Genomic DNA, 25,128 nt, shown 5'->3' with positions numbered 1-25,128 from the left:
TCTCCTAGGAAATCTGGCAAGAAGAAACTCTCCCCGCCCCACTCCAGGTGCCTGTTTCCTAGTTAGGCCAATTAGCCTGTGAAAGGAGGTGAACAAGGGATTAGCGCCCCTTCCCTCTCTGCACAGCACAAAGGGGAAAAACCTGTGTCCTTTTGAAATAGCAAAGGAGGGCATTTTGTCACACCTCAGGAAAACATGCCTCTCTCATCTTTTTGCCCAACTTAGGAAAAACCCATTATTGCTTTTCAGGCAAATACATCACCTCACCTGAAGGAACATTAATCAAGAGCACCTAGCCACCTGTGCAGGGTGTGTGTGTTCTTGGAGAGAATTTGATTCCCTGCTCCTCCTCCACAGGCAGCAAGCTGGGTGACCTTGGGCTCCAACCAACTCTTAATTAGGACAAAGTGTGAATCCAGGAGCACAAAGTTTAACTCTGGCTATAAGCGACATCTAATTTGCAGAGCTGGATTTAATTCCCTGCTCCGGCACATGCAGAGTTGTTCTTGCAGAACAGTTCTATCAAAGCTCTCTCAGTCTCATCCACCTCACAGAATGGGAGAGGATTGGAAGCCCCTCAGAGACTCCTTCAGGAAGAGAAAAGCAGCATATAAGAACCAACTCTTCTTTTTCTTCAGTAATCTCAGGGCTCTCTCAGCCTCCGCCACAGGGGGGGTCTGTTGTGGGGAGAGGAAAGGGAAGGTGGTTGGAATCTGCTCTGAGACTCCTGGAAGAGAAAAGTAGTTTATAAGAAGCAACTCTTCTGCTTCTGTTGTTCCAGCAGCAGCAGCAGCAAAAACCCAACCTGGGCCCACCCACTTTCTAAAAAGACTTGGCAGGTGCCCTCTCCCCTGTATTGGGGTCCCTCTGCCCTAATTTATGCCTCTTGTATCCTGTGCTGGCCCAGCCACGGCTGCCAGATTCCAAGCCAGGAATCTCAACTAATAGTATTTTCTCTCCCCCTCTCTCTCTCTCTGCCGGCCCAATGTATCTCCATGTATTTTAGCAACTGTGAATTGCTGGTTCTGGAAACACCCAGAATGAGTGAGAACAGTTATTTTTTAAAGTGCAGAAGCTTTTATTTATAATGAACACCTTTCATAAATAATAACTTCTTTAAATCAGCCCCTTGGAAGGAGACTGTCATTCCCACACCTGTAGCAGATGAAAGGGGCCTTTTTCTCCCTCCCCAAGATTAGGGAAGTGGAAAGGCAGTCAGGATCCTCAGAAATCCGCAGGGGGTGGTGTGAAAATGCAGTACATGGAGGAGGGGGGGTGGAATGTCTTAAAAACACATGCACACGTCCCCTTCTTAAGGAAAGGTTTTATTGTTTAAATGGAAAAGCCACAAATTAAAAAAAACAGTTTTCTAAAGGCTTGGATGGGGGGGGGGGTTAAGGGACATCAGACTGCAGTCACCATCCAAAAAAGGGTTCAAGTGGAAATCCAACAGGTGTAGTGCAAAAAGTTAAATTGAGGTAATCGGCTAGATATCAAGAAAATGTTTCACAGTCAGAGTAGTAAAGCAGTGGAAGGGGCTGCCTAAGGAGGTAGGGAGCTCCCCCTCACTGGCCGTCCTCAAGCTGCGGCTGGACAGATCCTTCTCCTGGATGCTTGAGGCTGACCCTGCACTGAGCAGGGGGTGGGACTAGATGGCCTGTGTGGCCCCTTCCCACTCTAGGATTCTAGGAGTCTAGTTCAGCAGTGGAAGGGGCTGCCTCAGGAGGTGGGGAGCTCCCCCTCACTGGCCGTCTTCAAGCAGCGGCTGGACAGATCCTTCTCCTGGATGCTGGAGGCTGATCCTGCACTGAGCAGGGGGTGGGACTAGATGGCCTGCGTGGCCCCTTCCCACTCTAGGATTCTAGGAGTCTAGTTCAGCAGTGGAAGGGGCTGCCTAAGGAGGTGGGGAGCTCCCCCTCACTGGTGGTCTTCAAGCAGCGGCTGGACAGACCCTTCTCCTGGAGGCTGATCCTGCACTGAGCAGGGGGTGGGACTAGATGGCCTGCATGGCCCCTTCCCATTCTAGGATTCTAGGAGTCTAGTTCAGCAGTGGAAGGGGCTGCCTCAGGAGGTGGGGAGCTCCCCCTCACTGGCGGCCTTCAAGCAGCGGCTGGACAGATCCTTCTGGATGCTTGAAGCTGATCCTGCACTGAGCAGGGGGTGGACTAGATGGCCTGCATGGCCCCTTCCCACTCTAGGATTCTGGGAGTCTAGTTCAGCTGTGGAAGGGGCTGCCTAAGGAGGTGGGGAGCTCCCCCTCACTGGCCATCTTCAAGCAGCGGCTGGACAGATCCTTCTCCTGTATCCTGGAGGCTGATCCTGCACTGAGCAGGGGGTGGGACTAGATGGCCTGCATGGCCCCTTCCCACTCTAGGATTCTAGGAGTCTAGTTCAGCAGGGGAAGGGACTGCCTAAGGAGGTGGGGAGCTCCCCCTCACTGGCCGTCTTCAAGCAGCGGCTGGACAGATCCTTCTCCTGTATCCTGGAGGCTGATCCTGCCTTGAGCAGGGGGTGGGACTAGATGGCCCCTTCCTCCTCTAGGTTTCTATGGGGTCTAGTTCAGCAGCAGAATGAGCCTCAAAAGGTGGGGAGCTCCCCCTCCATGGTGGTCTTTTATTCAAGGCATGAGCTTTCATGGCCTCAAATTTTGTTTGCTACTTCAGACCAACTCAGCCACACCCTTGAATCTAACAACAGAAATAATGTAATACTATCAAGTTTCTCCAGGGGATATTTGCATAAAGGAATTCTCCAAAATGGACAAATGGGTTACATCAGCTAGTAAACGTGCACGGGGTCTGCTCAATCAGCAAGCCCTGTACGGATTGAAAGGTTTGCTAGACGATGTAACAGCTGGAATCCTGAGCCCTGGCGGAATGCAGACCTGGTTCCCCCAGACTATGTTTCAGAGCTCCCCACTGCCCCGGGCTGGCTCCTTTTTAAGTAGGATTTCCAATTTTTTTAAGTAGGTTGGGAAATTCCTGGATATTTGGGGGGTGGAGGAAGATTGAGGACTGGATGTGGGGAGGGGGGATTCAATAGGGTAAAATGCCGTAGAGCCCACCTTCCGAATCAGCCCTTTGATCTCGGCCCCCTGGAGATCATCCCAGAAGATCTCCAGCTGCCACCTGGAGGTTAGCATCCCTTTTTAAGAGTCGAGGAAGCCATGCCAGTCTGCTGCGTTTCATATGGGGATCTCCGGCTGGTCCCACAGGCAGTGCCACAGTAGGATTCCTCCCCCTGCACCGCCCCACTTCCTATCAGCTTTCTGATCCCTCTTAGGGCCCCCCCCCATGGAGAAGCGCTCATGTTCCTGGTGTGTCTTCTTGGGGGAGGGGGGGGCTGTTCTCTTCCAGGAACCTCTCATTCAAATGCTAAATAAGTTTGTTACTAGGCAAGCGACTGCAGTTATCCATCTCCAGCTCTCATTAGCATGAAGAATAGAAACCTTTGATTAGCATAAGCATCCCTGCCTGGCTTTTTACAAGCCTGGCGGACAGTAGGCATGCAGAAATCGGCATTGGTAATGAGACAGGGACATTCGGCTGCTGACCTAAGAGCAGTAGTTCTCTTACAAAGGGATTTCAAGGGGAGATTAGAAAGACAGGCTGCTGAATTGCAACTGATAATGAAGCTCAAGACAATGCAGCCTCCTGGTCCGAATCAAGACGTTGGGTTTCCTGTCTCATTACCAGTGCTGATTTCTTCACCCCTGATGCCCTTCTCCTACCCTGCTACCCATGTTTATTGTATGTTATGTCCAAATTGTTTCATTGGGTTTTAATGGGGTTATTGGGTTTTTATACGGACAAGTTGTAACCTACCGTGAGCCGGTTTGGGAGTGGCAGGTAATAAGCCTAATAATAAATAAATAAAATGAATAAATTGTCATTTGGTATCTGAAATCCCTCCACTCTCCAAGGTATCGTCTATATACATAAAATCGTGACCTTACACCCTGAGAAAATGCTGAAGGTTCTGAAGCCTCCTATTGGTGGAACCAACCGCCCCAAGGGCCAATTGCTGCTCTTGCTCAGGATTCCACACCCTCCTCCTTCCTTCAGGCCTGCTATGAAGGGAGCGTCCGACTGAGGGGAGGGAGGAGTTTCCGAGAGCAACGCAGGGGTGTCGGTGGGCATTTCCCCTTCTGCCTAACCGTTAGCTGAGAGGGAAGCCACAGAAAATCCCCTTCTCACTTACTATACTGCTGTAGCTGGCCTTGCTGCTGGAGATAAGCCATTCATAGAATCATAGAATCACAGAATCATAGAGTTGGAAGGGGCCATAGAGGCCATCTAGTCCAACCCCCTGCTCAACGCAGGATCAGCCCAAAGCATCCTAAAGCATCCAAGAAAAGTGTGTATCCAACCTTTGCTTGAAGACTGCCAGTGACCTTCACATCTCCTCTCCACTCTCTGAACCTTTGAGGCCTACTATGCAGGGTCGTTGAGCAGATGAAACTGGATACTGTTGCAAGAAGGGTTCGTTTGCTTCCTGTTTCATCTGCACACAACAACCCTGTGCAGTAGGCCTCAAGTGTTTCATCTCCACAACAACCTGTGTGGGAGGGCTCAAATGCTTCTTTTGCATAACAGTCCTGTCCACCCTCCAAAGAAGCCATTTCTGCCTGGAGAGCTGATCTTCATAGTCTGGAGATGAGTTGCGATTCCAGAAGATCTCCAGACCCCATCTAGAGGTTGGTTGTGTCTGGGTTGGAAATATGCCTTGAGGTTTGTAGGTGGGGCATCAAGATGGTACAAGGTACAAAAGGTTACCAAAGTTCTCTTGTTAATATAAACAATTGCATCCGGCCTTGAGAAAAGAACATATCAGATACAGTCAAGAACAAGTTTCTGGGCCTTCAGTTACGAAACAGTCTGGTACACCAAGCTTCTCTTTACAGAACAATAATTAAGGAAATATTATGTCACCCCCTTCTCCATCAAAGGTGGCTACCCATCTTGTCCGACCACACGTCTGGTGGTTTATCTTCAGCGTTAACATCACGCTCTACATTGTAGACCCTTTCGATTAGGGCCAAACCTGTTTGTAATCCCGAGACAGGTACGCCATTTCCTTTCGCTGCGATGAACTCTGCTTTCTTTCCTCCGTGTCTCAGCGGTCCCCTTCAGTTTTCTCTCTCTTTCCTCTTGCTTCCATGTTCCTAATCACCATGTCGGCCTGTCACCGTGCGTCTTCCTTCGACAGTGTCGCTCACTCATTGACTCCTGCTCTGGTTTCAGATTTCCTTTTCGCTTTTCATTGCCACGGTGTCTGCTGCAGCTTCCTGGAGCCTGTGATGTTTGGGGTCACACCCGCTGATGAAATAGGACCGCATCCGTGACACACGCAGCAAGTCTTTCAGTGCACGGGGCGTCCGCGCACCTGACAACTGGCCGCTCAGAACTGGCACTTCGTAATTGCCTGCATGCTGGCACCTGGGCTGAGCAGATCGCCTTTCTTCTGGGCTTCTGTGGTTTCCAAACCCCTGTATTGTTAATGAATTCATTTCAGCTGCCTGACACGTTTTTATTGCTTTGTTCGAGTCCAAATAGAAAACCTTACCTAATGCCGTAATTCATTGTTTCAGCATTTGATCTCTGGTAAGGCAACTTGCTAGATTCTCTGGATCTCTGACTCAGAGTTCTAAACAAAATCAGAGTCCAAGAGCACCATTAAGACCAACCGAGATTTCTTCAAGGTGGGAGCTTTCGAGTGCATGCACTCTGTGCATGCACTCGAGAGCTCCCACCTTGAAGAAATCTCGGTTGGTCTTAAATTGCTCTTGGACTCTGATTTTGTTGTGCTGCTTCAGGACTACATGGCAACCCATTTGAATCATAGTTTCTAATCAAGTCAGTTGCAAAATTTTGACCCTGCCACTCAGGATAGATAAATAGTGCCTAACAACTCTGAGCAAGTTTTGGGGGCTGGATGAATGACAAACTGGGATGCCAAAGGAATTTGGTGAGCTCTGTCCCTCACCTCTGAAAACAGGAGGACACTGATCACACTATAAGTTCTGGACTGTTTGAAAGTGTGAAAAGGAATCCAAAGAACCAACACGTCCCAACTGTTCACAAACAGCAAAACTGTTTCTGATGAAAACTTGGCTCCTTGCATGTGACCAGCAAATATACCAGAGGCCAAATTGGTGGGCATCCGAACTCCCCAACGAGAGGGCAGATTTTGGTTGACTGTCAAGAGAAACATCCTGACAGAGCAGTTCAACAATGGAACCATTTACCAAGGCAAGGGTCCCTCCAGACAGAAGATGGACAGCCATCTGCTTAAGCTCTGGATTTCCAAAATTGTTCAGGGGGTTAGACTAGATGGCCTTCAAGGTCCCTTACAGCTCTATGATTTCACATTCATACAACCTTAAGCATGTGGACTTGGAAGTCAATTCTACAGTGGGGCTTCTTCTCAGATTAGCAGACTTATGTCTATTACTAGTAAGCAAGCCCGCTGCAGGGGAATGCAGCGGGCGCTAGGTGCTTACTTGAGTCGTCGTTGGCTGCAGTGGCAGCGGGCTGGTCGGCGGCAGGCTGGTCGGCGGCAGGCTGGTCGGCAGCGGCAGGCTGGTCGGCGGCGGCGATCTTCCGGCGGCGGTGATCTTGCGGCGGCGGCGGGCTGACGCGGTGAGAGGCGCTTCGCGCCTCTCGCCGCATCAGCCCGCCAGGCAGGAAACCCCCGGCAGCCGCGCTTCGCGCGACTGCCGGGGGCTCCCTCGGGCGGCAGCCTAACGCTTCGCGCGACTGCCGGGGACTCCCTGGGTCGGCGGCCTGACGCGGCGAGAGGCGCGGAGCGCCTCTCGCCGCGTCAGGCCGGGGGGAACTGCGAGCCGCGCTTTGCGCGGCTCGCAGTTGCTGGAACTGGGAATCGGAGGGACTAATCGGCAGGCGCTTCGCGCCTGCCGATTGGTCCCTCCGATTGTCTGTCGTGAGGAAGGGTCCAATCCGGACCCTTCCTCATCACGGACAAAGCCCACCTCAAGGGGGCTTAACGAATTATATAGTCCGTGGCGCCCGTGGCGCCACGGGCGGTTTAAAGATGGGAAGGGCATCTTCCGGAATCAACCCTGGCTACATTTGTGATTACAGTTTGGGTAAAAGCAAGGCAGCTAGAACTGTAAAATTCAAACTGTGCAATGTTATATGTGAAGTTACAGACAATATAATTTTCATTACCAAAGTAGTTAAGTCCATTTAGCTGTGAAAATAAGAAAAGAAGTATTGCATATTTAATCCCTCCCATGAAAAACATTCCCCGTGGCTCCCTGTGACATGACAAATTACCCTGTTCTGGTTCAGCCTCACTTGGAGTCCTGTGTTCAGTTTTGGGCACCCCAGTTGAAGAGGGATGTAGACAAACTGGAGCATGTCCAGAGGAAGGCAACCAAGATGGCGAGGGGTTTGGAGACTAAGACCTATGAAGAAAGGTTGGGGGAGCTTGGTCTGTTTAGCCTGGAGAGGAGACGACTGAGTGGGGATCTGATAACCATCTTCAAGTTGTTCTCTCTTGCCCCAGAGGGACGGACCAGAACCAATGGGATGAAATTAATTCAAAAGAAATGCCGTCTAAACATCAGGAAGAAGGTCCTGACAGAGCGGTTTCTTAGTGGAACAGGCTTCCTCGGGAGGTGGTGGGTTCTCCATCCTTGGAGATTTCTATACAGAAGCAGGATGGCCATCTGATGGAGTGGCGGATTCTGTGAAGGTTCAAGGGGGTGGCAGGTGACATTGGATGAGTAATAGGGTTGTGAGTGTACTGGGGGTTGGACTAGATGACCCAGGAGGTCGCTTCCAACTCTATGATTCTAGGATTCTATGAAATATTTACCCTCCTACATTTTCTGGACTCAGGGTTACATTGAATTTTATGGGAGAATCTGCACTGGGAGAGCTTAGCAACCAATCTGAGGTCTCATTTCATGTGAATTTAGAATGAATTCTCATTTCATGTGAATTTAGATGCTTTAGGATGCTTTGGGCTGATCCTGTGTGGAGCAGGGGGTGGGACTAGATGGCCTGCATGGCCCCTTCCAACTCTAGGATTCTATGATTCTATGAATTGAACATCCATTAAATAACCAAAAGCAAGGTTAAAACCGGGACTCTCCCAGCTTCTCTCTCTTTGCAAAGCCTGCTCAGACAGAAAGGGCTTCTGGAGTGTTTAAGGGCAGCTGAGTGCACAGTGAGCAGTCCCCCCCCCCCGATTATTCTCTTGATAATATTCCGTTTTTTAAAAAAAGCATTTGAAATGGGTTGTTGGAAGAGAGTTTTACGGGTGCTGTGGAAGCCCAAGAGACAAACAAGTGGATTCCAGAGCAAATCTCGCCTGAACTCATCCTAGAAGCTGAGATGATTAAGCTGAGGTTCGGTCACAGGACCAGAAGGCAAAAGTCCCTGGAAAAGACAAGCATACAAGGAAAAGAGGGAGACCCAGCATGGGAAGGGAAGACTCCACCAGGGAAGCCGCAGCCCTCCGTTTTCAAGGCCCCAGCAAGGCTCTCAGCCTCAGGATGCTTCAGAGGGAAGAATTTGGGGGTGGCAGCTTCCAGTTGGAAACAGCAAGAGAAGAAGGGGTTAAACTGCAACAGCCTCCCCCCCCCCCCATGTAACAGCTCTCTATCTGCCTCCAAATAGCAAACTATGTGCAAACACATGCCATGCAGATGAGCCGTGTGTGAAAGGAGAAGGGGGCCGACTGTTTACATCTTGCTCAGCTTCACGCATAGAAATTCTCATATCCCCCCCCCCCCCGAAGTTTCTCAGTCTTCGGATGGGCTTGCTGTTTCTCTCTCTTCTGCTTTGATACGCTGCCACCAAATGGTCATCTTAACAAATATCCACCAAGAGGGCCAGTCCTCCCTTCCCTGTTGCTGTTCTAAAGTTCTGCCTGATGTCTCTGTCTCCTACTGTCCAGAGCAGGGGTAGTCAAACTGCGGCCCTCCAGATGTCCATGGACTACAATTCCCAGGAGCCCCTGCCAGCGAACGCTGGCAGGGGCTCCTGGGAACTGTAGTCCATGGACATCTGGAGGGCTGCAGTTTGACTACCCCTGGTCCAGAGAGCAACTACCAGCATGTCAAATAGTAAATAACTTATTGAAAGTAAAAACTCGGTGCACAAACTCTCCGCACAGCAACTGATTGAGCAAGGCATACAAAATAAAGATGTCAGCACGCAATTCCTTTGTGCTTCACCCTGTACCTGCCTCTATGAGTCTAAGAGAGAAAATTTAACTTAGAAGTTAACGTCTGATATATGTTTCCCACTACTCTGATGTTTTTGTCCGGGCAGCAGCCTTTTGTCCATTCTACATGGGAATTGTCCCTCAAGAGGCAACCCAGGGGCAAGACCTCCTTCCGGCAGATTTATTTTGACAGAATGAACCCACCCAAATGAGCCCCTCTACGTCTCTGCCAAAGGATGTTCTCTCCTCCAGGGGTCGTCAACCTGTGGTCCTCCAGATGTCCATGGACCACAATTCCCATGAGCCCCTGCCAGAAAATGCTGGCAGGGGCTCATGGGAATTGTGGTCCATGAACATCTGGAGGACCACAGGTTGACTACCCCTGCTCTCCTCTGTTTTTCAACCACCTTGAGGGTCAATTAAGCCTTTCCTGAAATTTCCAGGAAGGTACCATCTAGCCCAGGGGTAGTCAAACTGCGGCCCTCCAGATGTCCATGGACTACAATTCCCAGGAGCCCCTGCCAGCGTTCGCGAATGCTGGCAGGGGCTCCTGGGAATTGTAGTCCATGGACATCTGGAGGGCCGCAGTTTGATTACCCCTGATAGCCTCTCATATCCGCCCCCCCCCCCAGTTTCTATTTCCCTTCTAGTTGTTGCTTTCCAGTATGCGGCGACCTTAGCATTTCCAATGTTTTGGTGGTTGGTTCTTGGGCAATACCTGGAAGCAACTGAGTTCCCACAACTTTCCAACTTTTCTGTTTCTGTGTATGCCACCCTGAGACTTCATAGTGAGGGGCGGTATATAAACGGAATGGATGGATGGATGGATGGATGGATGGATGGATGGATATATGGATGGATATATGGATGGATATATGGATGGATGGATGGATGGATGGATGGATGGATGGATGGATGGATGGATGGATGGATGGATTCACCCAGTGCTCTAGTTCCTTGTTGTTCTTTGACGTCCAGCTTCTCACTGCTCCGATGCCTAATCAGCTCCTCACTGCTGTGTGTGTGTGTGTAAAAAATAGTTAAATCACACCGACTTATGGAGACCCCAGCAAGGGGCTTTCAAAGCAGGGGAAAAACAGAGGTGGTTTTCCATGGCCTTCCTCTGCAGAGTCTTCCTTGTGGTCTCCTTTCCAAGTACCAGCCTTACTTAGCTTTCAGCTTCTGGAGACTCCAATAAGGTGCTTTCAAGACAAAGGGGAAGCCGAGGTGGTTAGACATGGCCTTCCTCTGCAGAGCCTTCCTTGGTGGTCTCCCTTCCAAGTGATGACAAGGCTTAGCTTTCAAGTTGGGATGAAGTCTGATGATACCTTGGAGGAACAATAAAATAATGTAAAACTTGTTGATTATTTATTATAGCACACAATTAAAAATAGAATAAAAACTTCATAAAAACAATACAGAACAGCACATAAGACCAAACGTGTTTAGATCCTACTGGGTCTTCCTCAGTGGTCAGAACTGTGATAAGACACTCTCTATAAAATATCTATATTAAACGCTTTATAACATGTAGCAGAGCGGTTGAATGGGACTTGTACATTATGACTCCAACCAATATATGTCAATGTTATCCTTTTTGGAGGCCACCTCCTGTGATATGTGCCTGGGGTCACCACTCTTCGCTATTATATAATTCTGTGCTGAGAGTGTATCTCATGTGCATCCTTTTTTGTTTTTGGCCTCATGATACCATGCCATCTCCTGCTCTAGCTTTCAGTTTTCCAGAACACCACCAGCTGTACCCCCCCCCCACACACACACTCATAGAATCATAGAATCATTGGAAGGGGCCACATAGGCCATCTAGTCCAACCCCCTGCTCAACGCAGGATCATTCTCTCTCTCTAACTCTCTCTTTCGTTTCCATTTGGAGGGTACAGACTTGACTTGCTTTAGGGTGGGCCATGTCAAATCAAAGGGTTTTGCATTTCAAGCTCCCACGGTTCGAATTTCATCGGAATGCAAATAGATCCTGTGTTATTTTGGACTGATCTGTGAAGAAACTGCCAAGAAAAAGAAACGCGTAACAAATAATGCATTTATCACATTGATTCCAGGAGAACTCCAGGCCCCACCCGGATGTTGGCACCCCTGTCCCCAGGCCTGGTTCTCATCAGCCGCAGATGAGGTGGTAATCCTGTGTCTGGACTTGGCCCCCTCCAGCAGGAGGGAGGCGGGGGCGGGGGCTCACCTGCTGGAATAGTCTTCCGGGCAGAAAAATGATTGTCCCGTAGAGGAAGGCAGCTTCCGGCCTTGCCTCGTGCAAATACCTTTTCCCTGGTTTTTGCATTCAGTCTGGTCTCTGCCCTGCCTTCTGTTGGAGTCTCGGATGTGGTCAAGACCGAGCACAGATTCACACCTCATCTGAGGCTGCAACTAATTTCGGCTAATCCGGAGCCGGTTTAGGGATGGCCGTCGGGCCTTTCTAAGAAGTTTTTGCATGTGCATAGAAGAGTAGATCTCATCACAGATCCCTTACAAGGACTCAGGATAGGTTTGTAGGGCTGCCAGATTCCAGAGGGAGATCTCCCGGAATTCAAACAGCTCTCCAGATGACAGAGATCAATTCCCCAGGAAAGAATGGCTGCTTGGGAGGGAGGACTCAGTCAACGTTTTCATTAATATGGTCATAGACAAGCACAAGCCTCAGCAAAATTCCTGACCTTCGCAGTGAAGGAGGGAAAAATTAAGATGAACCCCCACACATAAGTTAGCTTATAATTCAAAGAGAAATGCAAATTCAATAAAATGATAACATGATTGTTATTATCATCCTGATCATCGTTATTAATTAAACTAGGGGCCAAGCCCGTTGCATTCAGGAATACAACAGGTGGTAGACTGGGGGGGTGGAGTGGAAGAACTCTGTGGATGGCCTCCCCCTACCCAGGACCTGGAAAGGCTGCAGGCAGCTCTTAGGGAACTCACCGGCAGGGGCAGCTCTCACGCAGCAAGGATCTGCAGCCTCTGAGCCTCGGAGATAAATGGAAGGAGGAGGAGGTGGCCAGGGGTGGGGGACGGAAGGCGATTGGCTGGCTGCTGGATAGACAGGCAAGCCGGTTGGAAGAGGAGGCACTCAGGGGTGGGACAGCCGCCCTGAGTGGGTGTGAAGTGCTGAGTGGCACTTAAGCTGTGAGACCAGCTCCTCCTCCAAGCCCTTACCAGAAATATATTATGTGGAACAGATACTATCTTCCCAGTTTGTCTCAGGGTGGTGTACCCAATGGATTAAATTCACAGTTATTTAAAACCAACATAAGAACATCACAATCACAGTACCAAAATGCAATAAAACATAAACAGGGAATTTAGCAGCATGTAGCAATAGCAGCATCCAGATATTCCTTGCCCATCAGACTCCCCACTAGATCTCTGCAGGGGTCTGCTGTAGGGGAGGGCCATGGATGTTATCAAGTCACTGGCCCCAAGCAAAAGCTTGGTGGAAGAGCCCCATCCTGCAGGCCCTGCAGATTCTGTGATGTGTGTCTGTAAAAAAAAATAGGCCATCAGTATCTGGTAAATTTTAAAAACTGAGCTGCAAAACTTTGTCACAGGAGAGAGGACTCTCCCATTGCAACTCACTGAGGTTCCACCCCAGTCTCCAGCCCCAAAACTCCAGGGATTTCTCAAACTAGAGTTGGCAAGCTGAGTTGCCTCTCTTATCAAACATGGATCAGAATCACAGAATCATAGAATCAAAGAACCATAATGTTAAGGTGAGCTCCCACCTCCTTAGGCAGCCCGTTCCACAGCTGAACTAGACTCCTAGAATCCTAGAATGAGAAGGGGCCATGCAGGCCATCTAGTCCCACCCCCTGCTCAGTGCAGGATCAGCCTGAAGCATCCAGGAGAAGTATCTGTCCAGCCCCTGCTTGAAGACAGCCAGTGAGGGGGAGCTCCCTACCTCCTTAGGTAGCCCATTCCACGGCTGAACTAGACTCCTAGAATCCTAGAATGAGAAGGGGCCATGCAGGCCATCTAGTCCCACCCCCTGCTCAGTGCAGGATCAGCCTGAAGCATCCAGGAGAAGTATCTGTCCAGCCCCTGCTTGAAGACAGCCAGTGAGGGGGAGCTCCCTACCTCCTTAGGTAGCCCATTCCACGGCTGAACTAGACTCCTAGAATCCTAGAGTGGGAAGGGGCCATGCAGGCCATCTAGTCCCACCCCCTGCTCAGTGCAGGGTCAGCCACAAGCATCCAGGAGAAGGATCTGTCCAGTCGTTGCTTGGAGACGGCCAGTGAGGGGGAGCTCCCCACCTCCTGAGGCAGCCCATTCCACAGCTGAACTGGACTCCTAGAATCCTAGAGTGGGAAGGGGCCACCTGGGCCATCTAGTCCTCTCCTCTGCTGCCAACAGGAACCTTTCCCTGCCCTCCTTCAAGTGACCACCTTTCATAGCCCTCCTGTCCCCTCTCAGCCTCCTCTTCTCCAGGCTGAACATTCCCAGTCCCTCCGCCTTTCCTCCCCAGGCCCTGGATCATTCTCATCGCTCTCCTCTGCACCCTCTCCATTTTGTCCTTTTTGAGGGTGCCCTGCCCCTCTGAGCAGTGCCTCCACCTCCTTCCAGCCATCTGGGACGCTCGGCTCCTTCCTCCTGTAGCAGCCGGTGTTGGCCTGCTCCAGCGCCATCTTGGCAGAAGGGACGGGGAACTCTCCTGCCTCTCCAGATCCTCTGGCAGGGAGAGCCAACTGCTCAGTCGTTGCGGAGAACAGACACTCCCTCCAGCGCTTTGAAGAAGAGTGCCTGAGCAGATGGGCCGGTCCCTGTGCTTCCGGTAGCCGCTGTTTGCCAGCAAGTGTTTGGGTGGAAGGACAGAGGGGTGGGAAGGAAGGGGGCGTCAGCTGCCAAAGCTGTGCAGATTTCATTTCCGCGGCTGTTAACCCACTCAGGCATCTGCTGTGCGACTCCCTCTTGCTGGGGAATCGCTCTTGCTGTACACAACGAGGGCTTCCTTGGGGACACGGAGGGTTGTCGTTTTGGGTGGAGAAATTCCTGGAGGTTGGGGGGCAAGATATGGGGAGGGGAGAGAACTCAGGGGGGACAGGATGCCATAGAGTCCTATCCACTCCATTCAATGTTATTTTTATGACCCGTCCTTCCTGAGACGGCTCAAGGCAGGTCACTAGTTTTAAAAACAGTCAATACAATTTTATATAAAAACAGACATATAGAATGTCCATTGAATACAACTTTAAATTTAGGTTTTCGAAAATGTTAAAAGCTGCTTTCTCTGAGTCTCCTGAGGGGACTAGACAGTGCTGGGTGGATTTTTTCTTCGGCAGGTGGATTCTCGCGTAGGGAGGCCAGCATCCGTGTGATTTTCGGGCCTCCACCAGAGGTTGGCGGGATACCTCTGTCTCACGGACCCTCGGAACTGTTTAAGGTCCTGCAGGACCCTGGTCTCCTCAGGAACAACATCCCACTAGGCTGGGATCCGGACTGAAGAAGCCCTGGCCCTGCTCGAGGCCAGGCTTGCCTCTTTGGGGTGGGGGACCCTGAGTAGGTTTTGACTGCTTGATCTTAACTCTCTTTGGTGAGGCAGCCCTGTTGCCAGGGTAGTTCCCAGATGGTTACGGGCTTTGAAAGGAAGAGTCAGAACCTTGGGCCTGATCCGGTCTCCAATCTGTGCAGGTGTAATACATGCTTTCCATGGGGCCCAGTAAGGACCCGGGCTGTGGAATTCTGGGCCGGTTAGAGTTTCCCAGAAAGTTTCAAGGAAGGGCAGCCCTGCATAGAGTGAGTTGATTGGGCCAGATTCAGAGTCCAGACACTCTGGAGGGCCCAGATAGTCTCCACCCAGGAGGCTGTTTTGCAAATATTAAGAGGGAGGGGCAAATAGTGTTAAAGATTATGATATGATATTGTTATATATTACATTCTAAACTAATATCATTATATTACATTGGTTTGAAGAAGAAGAAGAAGAAGAAGAAGAAGAAGAAGAAGAAGAAGAAGAAGAAGAAGAAGAGTTGTACCTTATATGCCGCTTTTCTCTACCCAGAGGAGTCTCAAAATGGCTTCCAATCACCTTCCCTTTCCTCTCCCCACAACAGACACCCTGTGAGGTGGGTGAGGCTGAGAGAGCCCTGAGATTACTGCTCAGTCAGAACAGCTTTATCAGGGCTGTGGCTGCAGGTGGGGAAGCGGGGAATCAAACCCGGTTCAACAGAGTAGAAGGCTGCCCTCCTAACCCCTACAACCAAGCTGGCTCTCTAAAGGTGTTCCTGGACTTAAGCATTTTGTTCGGCTGCTTGAGACCAACACGACCCCCCACCTGAATCTATCTCCATGATACCATTATCCACCCTTTGACTCAATATTGCATCTGAGATTCGCCTTCTTTGGACCTTGATGGAAAGGGACATTGCAGAATTAGCATCCTAAATATGTGCCCTTAACCAGGAAAGAAGATTATTCAAAAAGAGGCCTCTTCACTGAATCTCAGCCTCAACTCACAGATTTTAAAGGCATTTCAACGGGGTCCAACTTTTTGGAAGTTACCCTTGATCACTTTAACGTCTGGAGCCATTGTGTCATGTGTGATTTATATGTCTGACCCCCAAAGGGGCCATTTGGCTGCAACACATACGGTCCAGGCTGCATATGATCTGTAGTTGAGAATACTGACTAATTTTTATTATGGTTTGAGTCTTCCATTTGGGCCTATACATTTTTATAATCTTTTTTTTTGTAATGAATACAGGTATTTTGGCTCAATTGATTATTTTAACTTTGTATGCTGAGAATTTGAATCACTAAATCCATATTATTTCAAATGGAGTCCACCCAGTAAAGCTACGATTTTCTGCAGGGGTGCAAAAGACAGTCAACTGTGCCTGTGGTGACCTCCTAGGTTCTGGACACTGGGAGACACAGAGGCAGGGCCTCAGAACTTGGAAGGGAAACTAAGAGTCTTGACCCTCCCCACTGGCAATTCCTACCCAGGTGGGTTACCAGAGACAGAGAGAGAGAGACAGAGAAAGACAGAGAAGCTTCTCCAGTTCTTGCAAAAACCTCAGAGGGCAGGTTGGGACAGGGCCTGCAGGCCAGAGCAGAACTGTCCTGCTAGAAAGGGGATGGGACACCTTCCCTATGAATCATAGAATCATAGAATCATAGAATCATAGAATCATAGAATCATAGAATCATAGAGTTGGAAGGGGCCATACAGGCCATCTAGTCCAACCCCCTGCTCAACGCAGGATTAGCCCTAAGCATCCTAAAGCATCCAAGAAAAGTGTGCATCCAACCTTTGCTTGAAGACTTCCAGTGAGGGGGCGCTCACCACCTCCTTAGGCAGCCTATTCCACTGCTGAACTACTCTGACTGTGAAAAACTTTTTCCTGATATCTAGCCTATATCGTTGTACTTGAAGTTTAAACCCATTACTGCGTGTCCTTTCCTCTGCAGCCAGCAGAAACAGCATCCTGCCCTCCTCCAAGTGACAACCTTTCAAATACTTAAAGAGGGCTATCATGTCCCCTCTCAACCTCCTTTTCTCCAGGCTGAACATTCCCAAGTCCCTCAACCTATCTTCATAGGGCTTGGTCCCTTGGCCCCAGATCATCTTCGTCGCTCTCCTCTGTACCCTTTCAATTTTATCGATGTCCTTCTTGAAGTGAGGCCTCCAGAACTGCACACAGTACTCCAGGTGTGGTCTGACCAGTGCCGTATACAATGGGACTATGACATCTTGTGATTTTGATGTGATGCCTCTGTTGATACAACCCAAAATGGCATTTGCCTTTTTTACCGCTGCATCACACTGCCTGCTCATGTTTAGTTTACAATCCACAAGTACCCCAAGGTCTCGTTCACACACAGTGCTACCTAGAAGCGTATCCCCCATCCAGTAGGCATGCTTTTCATTTTTCTGACCCAGATGCAGAACTTTACACTTATCTTTATTAAATTGCATCTTGTTCTCATTTGCCCATTTTTCCATTGTGTTCAGATCTCGTTGAACTCTGTCTCTATCTTCCGGAGTATTTGCCAGTCCTCCCAATTTGGTGTCATCTGCAAACTTGATGAGTAGTCCCTCCACCTCCTCATCTAGATCATTAATAAATATGTTAAAAAGTACCGGGCCGAGCACCGAGCCCTGAGGTACCCCGCTACTCACCTCTCTCCAGTCTGATGAAACACCATTGACAACAACTCTTTGAGTGCGGTTCTCTAACCAATTCCCTATCCACCTAACTATCTGAAAATCCAGATTGCAGTCCTTCAACTTATCCATCAGAACATCATGGGGAACCTTGTCAAAAGCTTTACTAAAATCCAAGTAAATGACATCAACCGAATTTCCTCGATCCAGCAAACCTGTTACTTGGTCAAAAAAGGAAACTAGGTTGGTCTGGCAGGACCTGTTGGAGACAAATCCATGCTGACTTCCTTGGATCACCAAATTATCCACCAGATGTTTGCAGATCACTCCCTTTAATATCTGTTCCATTATCTTCCCCACAACGGAGGTCAGACTCACTGGTCTGTAGTTTCCCGGGTCATCCTTCCTCCCTTTTTTGAAGATCGGAATAACGTTTGCTCTTTTCCAGTCCTCCGGGACATCTCCAGTCCTTAAAGAGTTTCCGAAGATGATGGACAAGGGCTGTGCAAGTTCTCTGGAAAGTTCTTTGAGTACTCTCGGGTGCATTTCATCTGGACCAGGGGATTTGAACTCATCCAGTGCAGCTAAATGCCTCTCGACAACCTCTCTATCCATGTTAACCTGCCACCCAGACACTATCCTTTGGCTACAGCCATCTCTAGATGTGCCTAAACATTTTGACCTGTGGGAAAAAACAGATGTAAAATAGGCACTAAGCCTTTCTGCTTTCTCTGCATCTTTCGTTAGAGTTTGTCCATCCGCACCCAACAGCGGGCCTATTGCCTCCTTTACTTTACGTTTGCTCCTCACGTAACTGAAAAATCTTTTCTTGTTACAGTGGGCTTCCCTGGCCAATCTTAGCTCACTCTCAGATTTGGCCTTTCTGATGATTGATCTACAGTGCCTAGTAACCTGTAGGTACTCTTCTTTAGAGCTCTGTCCTTCCCTCCATTTCCTGAACATTTTCCTTTTCTTTCTTAGTTCCTCTTGAAGTTCTCTGTTCATCCAAATAGGCTTCTTAGAGCTCCTGCAGTGTTTTCGTATTTCTGGAATAGTCATTGATTGAGCATGCAATAGCTCTTGTTTGAGTAGCGCCCACCCTTCACATGCTCCCTTCCCTTCCAGCATTCTCGTCCATGGTATGACACTCATCATGTCTCTGAGTTTATTAAAGTTTGCCCTACGAAAATCCAACATCCGCGTCTGGCTACAAGCTTCCTTGGCTCCCCATCTCAAAAGGAATTCTATGAGGACATGGTCACTTCCCCCTAGGGTCCCCACCTCCTTCACCTCATCCACCAACTCTTGCCTGTTGGTCAGTATTAAGTCCAGTATGGCTGAACCTCTTGTGGGTTCATCTACCATTTGATAAATGAAATTGTCAGCCAGGCAGGTCAGAAACTTGCATGACTGAGGACGCTTCGCAGAGTTTGTTTCCCAGCACACATCTGGGAAATTGAAGTCACCCATGATGACAAGGTCCTGCCGTTTGGATATTTTCTCAAGCTGCTCACAAAGTGCAGCATCCACATCCTCTCGTTGGTCAGGCGGTCGGTAGCAGACACCAACCACCACACTGTTTGTTTTCCCCTCGCTTATTTTCACCCAGATGCTTTCCACTGTAGATATGCTCTCCTCCACTAGAATTTCCTGACAGGTAAGCCCTTTCCTCACATACAGTGCCACTCCTCCACCTCTTCGATCTATTCTGTTTTTTCTGAACAGTTCATATCCATCCACCATTACATTCCAGTCATGAGAATCATTCCACCAAGTTTCTGTGATGCCTACTAGATCATACCTTTCCATCAGCATGAGAAGTTCCAGCTCTTCCTTTTTATTGCCCATGCTTCGGGCGTTAGTATAAAGACATCTGAATCCTTTTACTTTTGGTTCCCTATGAGCTGGCCTTGCCGGTTGGGCTGCCTCCGATAGTTTTCCTTCCATACACTCCCTATGTTGATCGTCTCCTTCCCCTAGTGGCTTTAGTTTAAAGCTCTCCTGATGAATCTCCCCAGGTTCCTGCCAAACACATTCTTCCCCAGTTTCGATAAGTGCAGTCCATCAGGTGCTAGTAGGCCTTCCTCAAGAAAGCCTATCCCATGGTCCCAGAAACCAAATCTCTCCTGCTGGCACCAACTACGCAGCCAGTGATTCACCTCCATTATCTTCCTCTCCCGACGCATTCCTCTTCCCTTGACAGGCAAGATTGAAGAGAATACCACTTGTGCCCCCATTTGCTTGAGCTTCCTCCCCAGATCTTGATAGTCTTTTTTAATAGGAGCGATGGTATTCAGGGACATGTCATTCGTTCCCACATGGACCATCACAAATGGGTAGCGATCCGTAGATTTGAGGAGTTTGGGCAGCCTTTCTGAAACATCTTTAATTTTCGCCCCTGGCAAGCAACACACCTCTCGGGTTAGGGGGTCGGGCCCAGCCACATGGCGATCCATTCCTCTTAGCAGGGAGTCTCCAATTACCAATACTCTCCTTTTTTTTTTTCTTCTCAACTCCATTTCCTTCTGTCCCCATGGCCTCTTCCCTTTGTCTTAGAGTTTGTTTTGGGACCTCTTCCTTTGTTGACCCTTGCACCTCCTCTGCAAGGGCCTGAAATCTATTCTGGAGCTCCAAAGGCCCCGAGAACTGTCTCGCCCTTCGCCGTTCAGTCTTTTTCCGAACTGCCTGCAGAGGCTCCCTATTGTGGTCAACCTCCTTGTCCTCTTCAGGACTGGTTGTATTCTCTTTATTCCATGTTGCAGAGCTCTGGACTACGAACTCCTCCCCTTTCACAGAATCACAGAATCATAGAGTTGGAAGGGGCCATAGAGGCCATCTAGTCCAACCCCCTGCTCAATGAAGGATCAGCCCTAAGCATCCTAAAGAACGGTTAAGGAGGTTGGGGCTTTTTAGTTTGAGGAAACTGAGGGGTACAATGATTGAGGTTTGCAAAGTTATACATGGGATAGAGAAGGTAGAGAAAGAAGTACTTGTCTCCCTTTCTCACAGTACAAGAACTCATGGGCACTCTGTGAAATTAAGGAGCAGGAAGCTTAAAAACAGACCAAAGGGTGTCCAAAGAGTCATTAACACATGGAACTCATGGCTGCAGGAAATAGTGGAGTCTACAAGCACAGAGCGCTTCAAGAGGGGAGGGGAGGGGAGAAACGTCTGGAGCAGAGCCCCATCAGTGGCAATTAGCCATGAAGGATAGAGGGGGCACTGTCTCCTTGGTGCTTGGGGGGCAACAGTGGGAGGGCTGCTGGAGTCCTGATCCTGCTGGGGTTTTGGCCCCTGTGTAACACACGGAGAGGGACCATTGGCCACATCCAACAGGGCTTCTCTTATGTTCTTATTTTCTAACTTAAACGGGGGATGCCAGGGATTGGACCTCAGTCCTGCTAACCTGCAGTGCAGATGGTCTCCCACTGGGCCTCAGCACCTCGCCACACGCACAGCATCCCCCCCTCCCACGCCCCCCCCCCCCCAATCTCCAGGAGTTCCCCCCAGCCCAGAATGGGCCACTCCATACTTTACCACTTCAGCTGTTTTACAGAAGCCACTGGATGTGAACAAAAGCACTTTTGCTTCCCTGCTGCTCCCAGAAAATAGTCAGTCGGTCTTGTGGAATTCGCTTCTTCCAGGATGAAAGATGTCCCATAAGAGGGAGCTGCTGTCACAATGCCTCTTTCGGACGCCGCGTGCCACTGGAAGAGCGCATTTCATTCTGGTATTGTCATACTCTCTGGTTTTTCATCTCATGACAAAAAAGAAGGCAATTTCAGAATTCCTTCGGAAATAGGACCCCGCTGGGAAATACCCCAGACTCATTTGGGGTGCGGTTGTAATCTCTCCTTGTAAGTGTTAATTAAATGATTGATTTACAGTGAGCTTTAACTAACTCTGATAAGCTTGTGCAATTTTCTGGCCAGTAATTGAGTTTCCCTCCAGGGGGTGCACAAAAAGGGATGGGGAGGAATCATAAATTCTTATTTTATGAGAATTTTGATAGGATTGTTGCCTTTGGACCGAAGACTGGGAGAGATTAAACATTTTAGCTGGTACCTTTTTTAGAATTACCTGATCTCTGTTTCTTTTCTTTTTTCCCCCCATTGGGTCAAATAGAAGAAATTAATCAGAACGAAATTGTAGCATCAAACACACTTGGGACAGTGAGCAAAATCTTTTCGGGGCATGCCGCCACATCTCACAGAAACATTTCTCCCCATCAGCTCCTTCCTAGCCACAGGGCTTCCTCCTGGCTCTCGAGAACATAAAACAAAAGCACCCATTTTCATTCACCGAGTTTGGGAGGCTTGGAGTAAGTTGTTTTCCTGGTGAATTACTTGGAGAAATGCTGCCATCCTCCAGGCATTAGTATTAGTATTAGTATTAGTATTAGTATTAGTATTAGTATTAGTATTAGTATTAGTATTAGTATTAGTATTAGTAGTATTAGTAGTAGTAGTAGTAGTAGTAGTAGTAGTAATAAAAGAAGAAGAAGAAGAAGAAGAAGAAGAAGAAGAAGAAGAAGAAGAAGAATTGGTTCTTATATGCCACTTTTCTCTACCCAAAGGAGGCTCAAAGCGGCTTCCAATCGCTTTCCCTTTCCTCTCCCCACAACAGACACCCTGTGAACGAGGGGAGGCTGAGAGAGCCCTGAGATTACTGAGGAAGAAGAAGAAGAGCTGGTTCTTAGATGCCACTTCCCTCTACCCAAAAGGAGTCTCAAAGCATCTTACAGTCACCTTCCCTTCCTCCCCCCACAACACACTCCCTGTGAGTAGGTGGGGCTGAAGGAGCACTGGGAGAACTGCTCTGTGACTGGCCCAAGGTCACCCAGCTGGTTGCATGTGGAGGAGGAGCGGGGAATGAAATGGGCTCACCAGATCTTAACCGCTACACCAAGCTGGCTGCAAACCTACATGGCTGCCCTCTACAATTAAAAAAAAACAACAGAATCACAAGGAAATAAGGCTGTAATGAAGAAAGAGATCCCTGCTTCCAGGCCCTCAGAAGTTTAAATAACAACAAGGTCTCTTTGGGAAGCTTAAAGTCTAACGAGTTGTTTGAGCCATTTTATGCCACAATCAATCTGTTCTTCTTTAAGGTGCATTCAGAGCCTTTGTTGTTCGGGATGCAGTGGCTGAACGGCTACCCCTGCGCAAAGTCCATGTCACGGTTATTTAATCCCTTCTCCGCTTCCTCTCATGCCAGAGATGAAAAGGATCCACAGGGAGAGGCAGATCTCTGCTTGGCCTTGCCCTCTTGCAACTTATAATTGGTGAGAAAGAGCCTCCATTGTCCGAAGAGCCCTGGCTTTAGAGAGCCAATTCAGCTTCCCAGAACCTAGCAATCACCAGCTTGGCAGCGAATCACAGACACGGCAGCAATTTTCTTGGAAACAGGGTTGCCAGCTCTGGGCTGGGAAAGACCCGGAGACTTTGGGGGCGGAGCCAGGAGTGGGCGGGCTTTGGGGCATGGAGGGAGCTCCGTGGAGTAGAATGCTATGGAGCCCGCCCTGCAACACAGGGAACTGATTTCCGTCACCCGGAGAGGAGCTGTAAAATCAGGGGATCTGCAGCGCCCCCCCCCCCGGGGCCTGCCATTCCTACTCAAAAGGAAGCTCTCCTTGTGGAGCTCTGGGGTCTGCTGAGGGTCTCTGATGGAGTCTCAGGCAGCTTCTACACATGTCAGTCAGGGCAGCCCGATCCCAGCCTCTGTCCCCAAAACCTGACCCAAAAGATCCAGTCAAATGGCATTTGGGGGGACCTGAAACAACATCCAAGTCTGGTTGGAAAACACCTCCTTGCACATGAATGCAAGCGGACCCTGGTGGGCTCCTGAACCCAGTGTGGGGGAGGGGCAGGAGGGGAGAAATGAACCTGGGCCTCCCAGGCCCCAGTCCAGCACTCTAAGCACTACACGACACCACACCTGTCATCTCCACTCCTTTCCCCCCCCCCAACCTTCAGCCACGGAACCCAGCGCAGCATGCTTTAGTTCCCCATCCTCCATTTCACAACAGCCCTGTGAGGCAGGCTTCTGTGGGCCCGGCTGCCAACCCCTCCTCGGATGAGATGGAGGAAGCCAGCCCCAACCCTTGGAGCTCTGACAGAACTGCTCTGCGAACAGCCCTAAGAGAACTGTGCCCGGCCCAAGGTCCCCCAGCTGGCTGCATGTGCAGGAGCGGGGGATCAGATCCGGTTCTCAGGATTAGTGGGCACTGCTCTTTAACCCCTCCACCACACTGCCCCTCAAGTGGCCAGTTGTGGTCACTGCAGGAATTGGGTGGACTCGATTGAGGCACGTGTCCCCGGATGACTCTGCCGGTTATTGACTTGCATCTGTCCCTGGATGACCCTGAATCAATGCAGCCGGAAAGGGCGAGTGCATGATGGAGACATTTTTGCACGCTTTGACCTTCTGGACGGTGATCCAGCTTGCACGCTTTGGAGTTGCCCTTTTGGTTTGACCCTTGGCCTTTTGCATAGCTGGGCCTTCATCCCAGACTGCTTTTGGATTAACTCTGCCTCTTTCCTCTTGCCCCAGGGCCTGCCTGACCTGGGACAGAAGCTAGGGTGAGAGAGGGGAACAGTCCCAAGGTCACCCAGCAAGCAGCCGTGGCAGAGCTGGGATTTGGACCTGAGTCAGGGATGGCCAAACTGTGGCTCTCCAGATGTCTGTGGACTACCATTCCCATGAGCCCCTGCCAGCATATGCTGGCAGGGGCTCATGGGAACGGTAGTCCACGAGCTGTCATGAGAAGGGAGGGAAGCAGTCAGGCACGACACCCTCCCCCCCTTGAAAAGAATCTTTTTGCACTTAAATTTAAGCATCATTTTATTAGCGCTTGATTGGAGCAAGCCTCTCAGGGAGCCCATTTGTGGCAGAGCAAAAAGGGGAATAAAAGATAATAAATGGACAATCATTCCTAGACATCTTAGCTTTCTCCTTCCTCGCAGAGGCTTTTTAGTCATCCTGATGAAACCATTAAGTCGGTTTTTTGCCTACCTTTTAATCTTTGTTCTGGGATGGCCGAGATGGGGATGGCTTGGGTCTTTTTTTTTAAAACGAGGTGGAACGTTCAATTCTGCGGGACAATGGGGCCTGAGAGCGCTGACTCCACCTTTCCCCAATGCCCTCCTCTCTCTTCCTCTCTCATGGACTACGGTTCTTCACCGCAGCCTTGCTCAAATTCACCACAATGATGATTCTCATATATTACTGCAAAGTGGCCATGGATTTAGGGGGAGGGACGCATCTGAGCTAACTGCCTCTGGGGCATTCCCACCCAGGATTCAAGCCCAGGAGCACCTCAAAGGCCAACAAAACCCTCAGGGGATAAACGCTCAAGAGTCATAGCTTAGGTATCTGACAAGGGGAGTCAGGATTCCCAAAAGCTCGTACCAGTGGGGTGTCATAGTTAAGAGCAGCAGACCCTAAACTGGAGAACTGAGGTTGATTACCCACTGCTTCCCCTTGAAGTCTACTGGGCCACCTTGGACCAGTCACCATTAGCGGTTGCGAGGTCTACTGGCCCAGGTGGGGGTCCCCCACTTTCCAGATGCACCTCACCCCTCAAAACTCACCCCAGGCCAGAAGACTGTCGCTATTGAATGAGACATGTGGACAGTCTTCAAGCAAAGGTTGGATACACACTTTTCTTGGATGCTTTAGGATGCTCTGGGCTGATCCTGCGTTGAGCAGGGGGTTGGACTAGATGGCCTGTATGGCCCCTTCCAACTCTAGGATTCTATGATTCTACATCATCCACGAAGGACACTCACACACCAGGGTCA

General features: G+C 49.6%; 1 protein-coding gene across 2 annotated transcripts in view; it reads right to left on the bottom strand.

Moving 5' to 3' along the window:
- Positions 1-1,309: 1,309 nt before the first annotated feature.
- Positions 1,310-25,128, bottom strand: part of GALT (galactose-1-phosphate uridylyltransferase) — a 53,932-nt gene continuing 30,113 nt past the window's right edge. Inside the window, exons 12-13 of one of the 2 annotated variants that reach the window (XR_013232961.1) lie at positions 10,264-10,526; positions 1,310-9,150 (exon numbers count right to left, since the gene is read on the bottom strand). The gene's annotated coding sequence lies outside the window, so the exon portion shown is untranslated. Of the gene's footprint in view, positions 9,151-10,263; positions 10,527-20,842; positions 21,084-25,128 lie in introns of those variants that run through there. The other variant, XR_013232962.1, reaches the window with a different exon arrangement.

The sequence above is a fragment of the Paroedura picta genome, chromosome 7, assembly GCF_049243985.1.
Source record: "Paroedura picta isolate Pp20150507F chromosome 7, Ppicta_v3.0, whole genome shotgun sequence".
NCBI classification, from domain to species: domain Eukaryota; kingdom Metazoa; phylum Chordata; class Lepidosauria; order Squamata; family Gekkonidae; genus Paroedura; species Paroedura picta.
The sequence above is the reverse complement of the archived record's forward strand: the minus strand, read 5'-3'. Positions and strand labels throughout refer to the sequence as shown.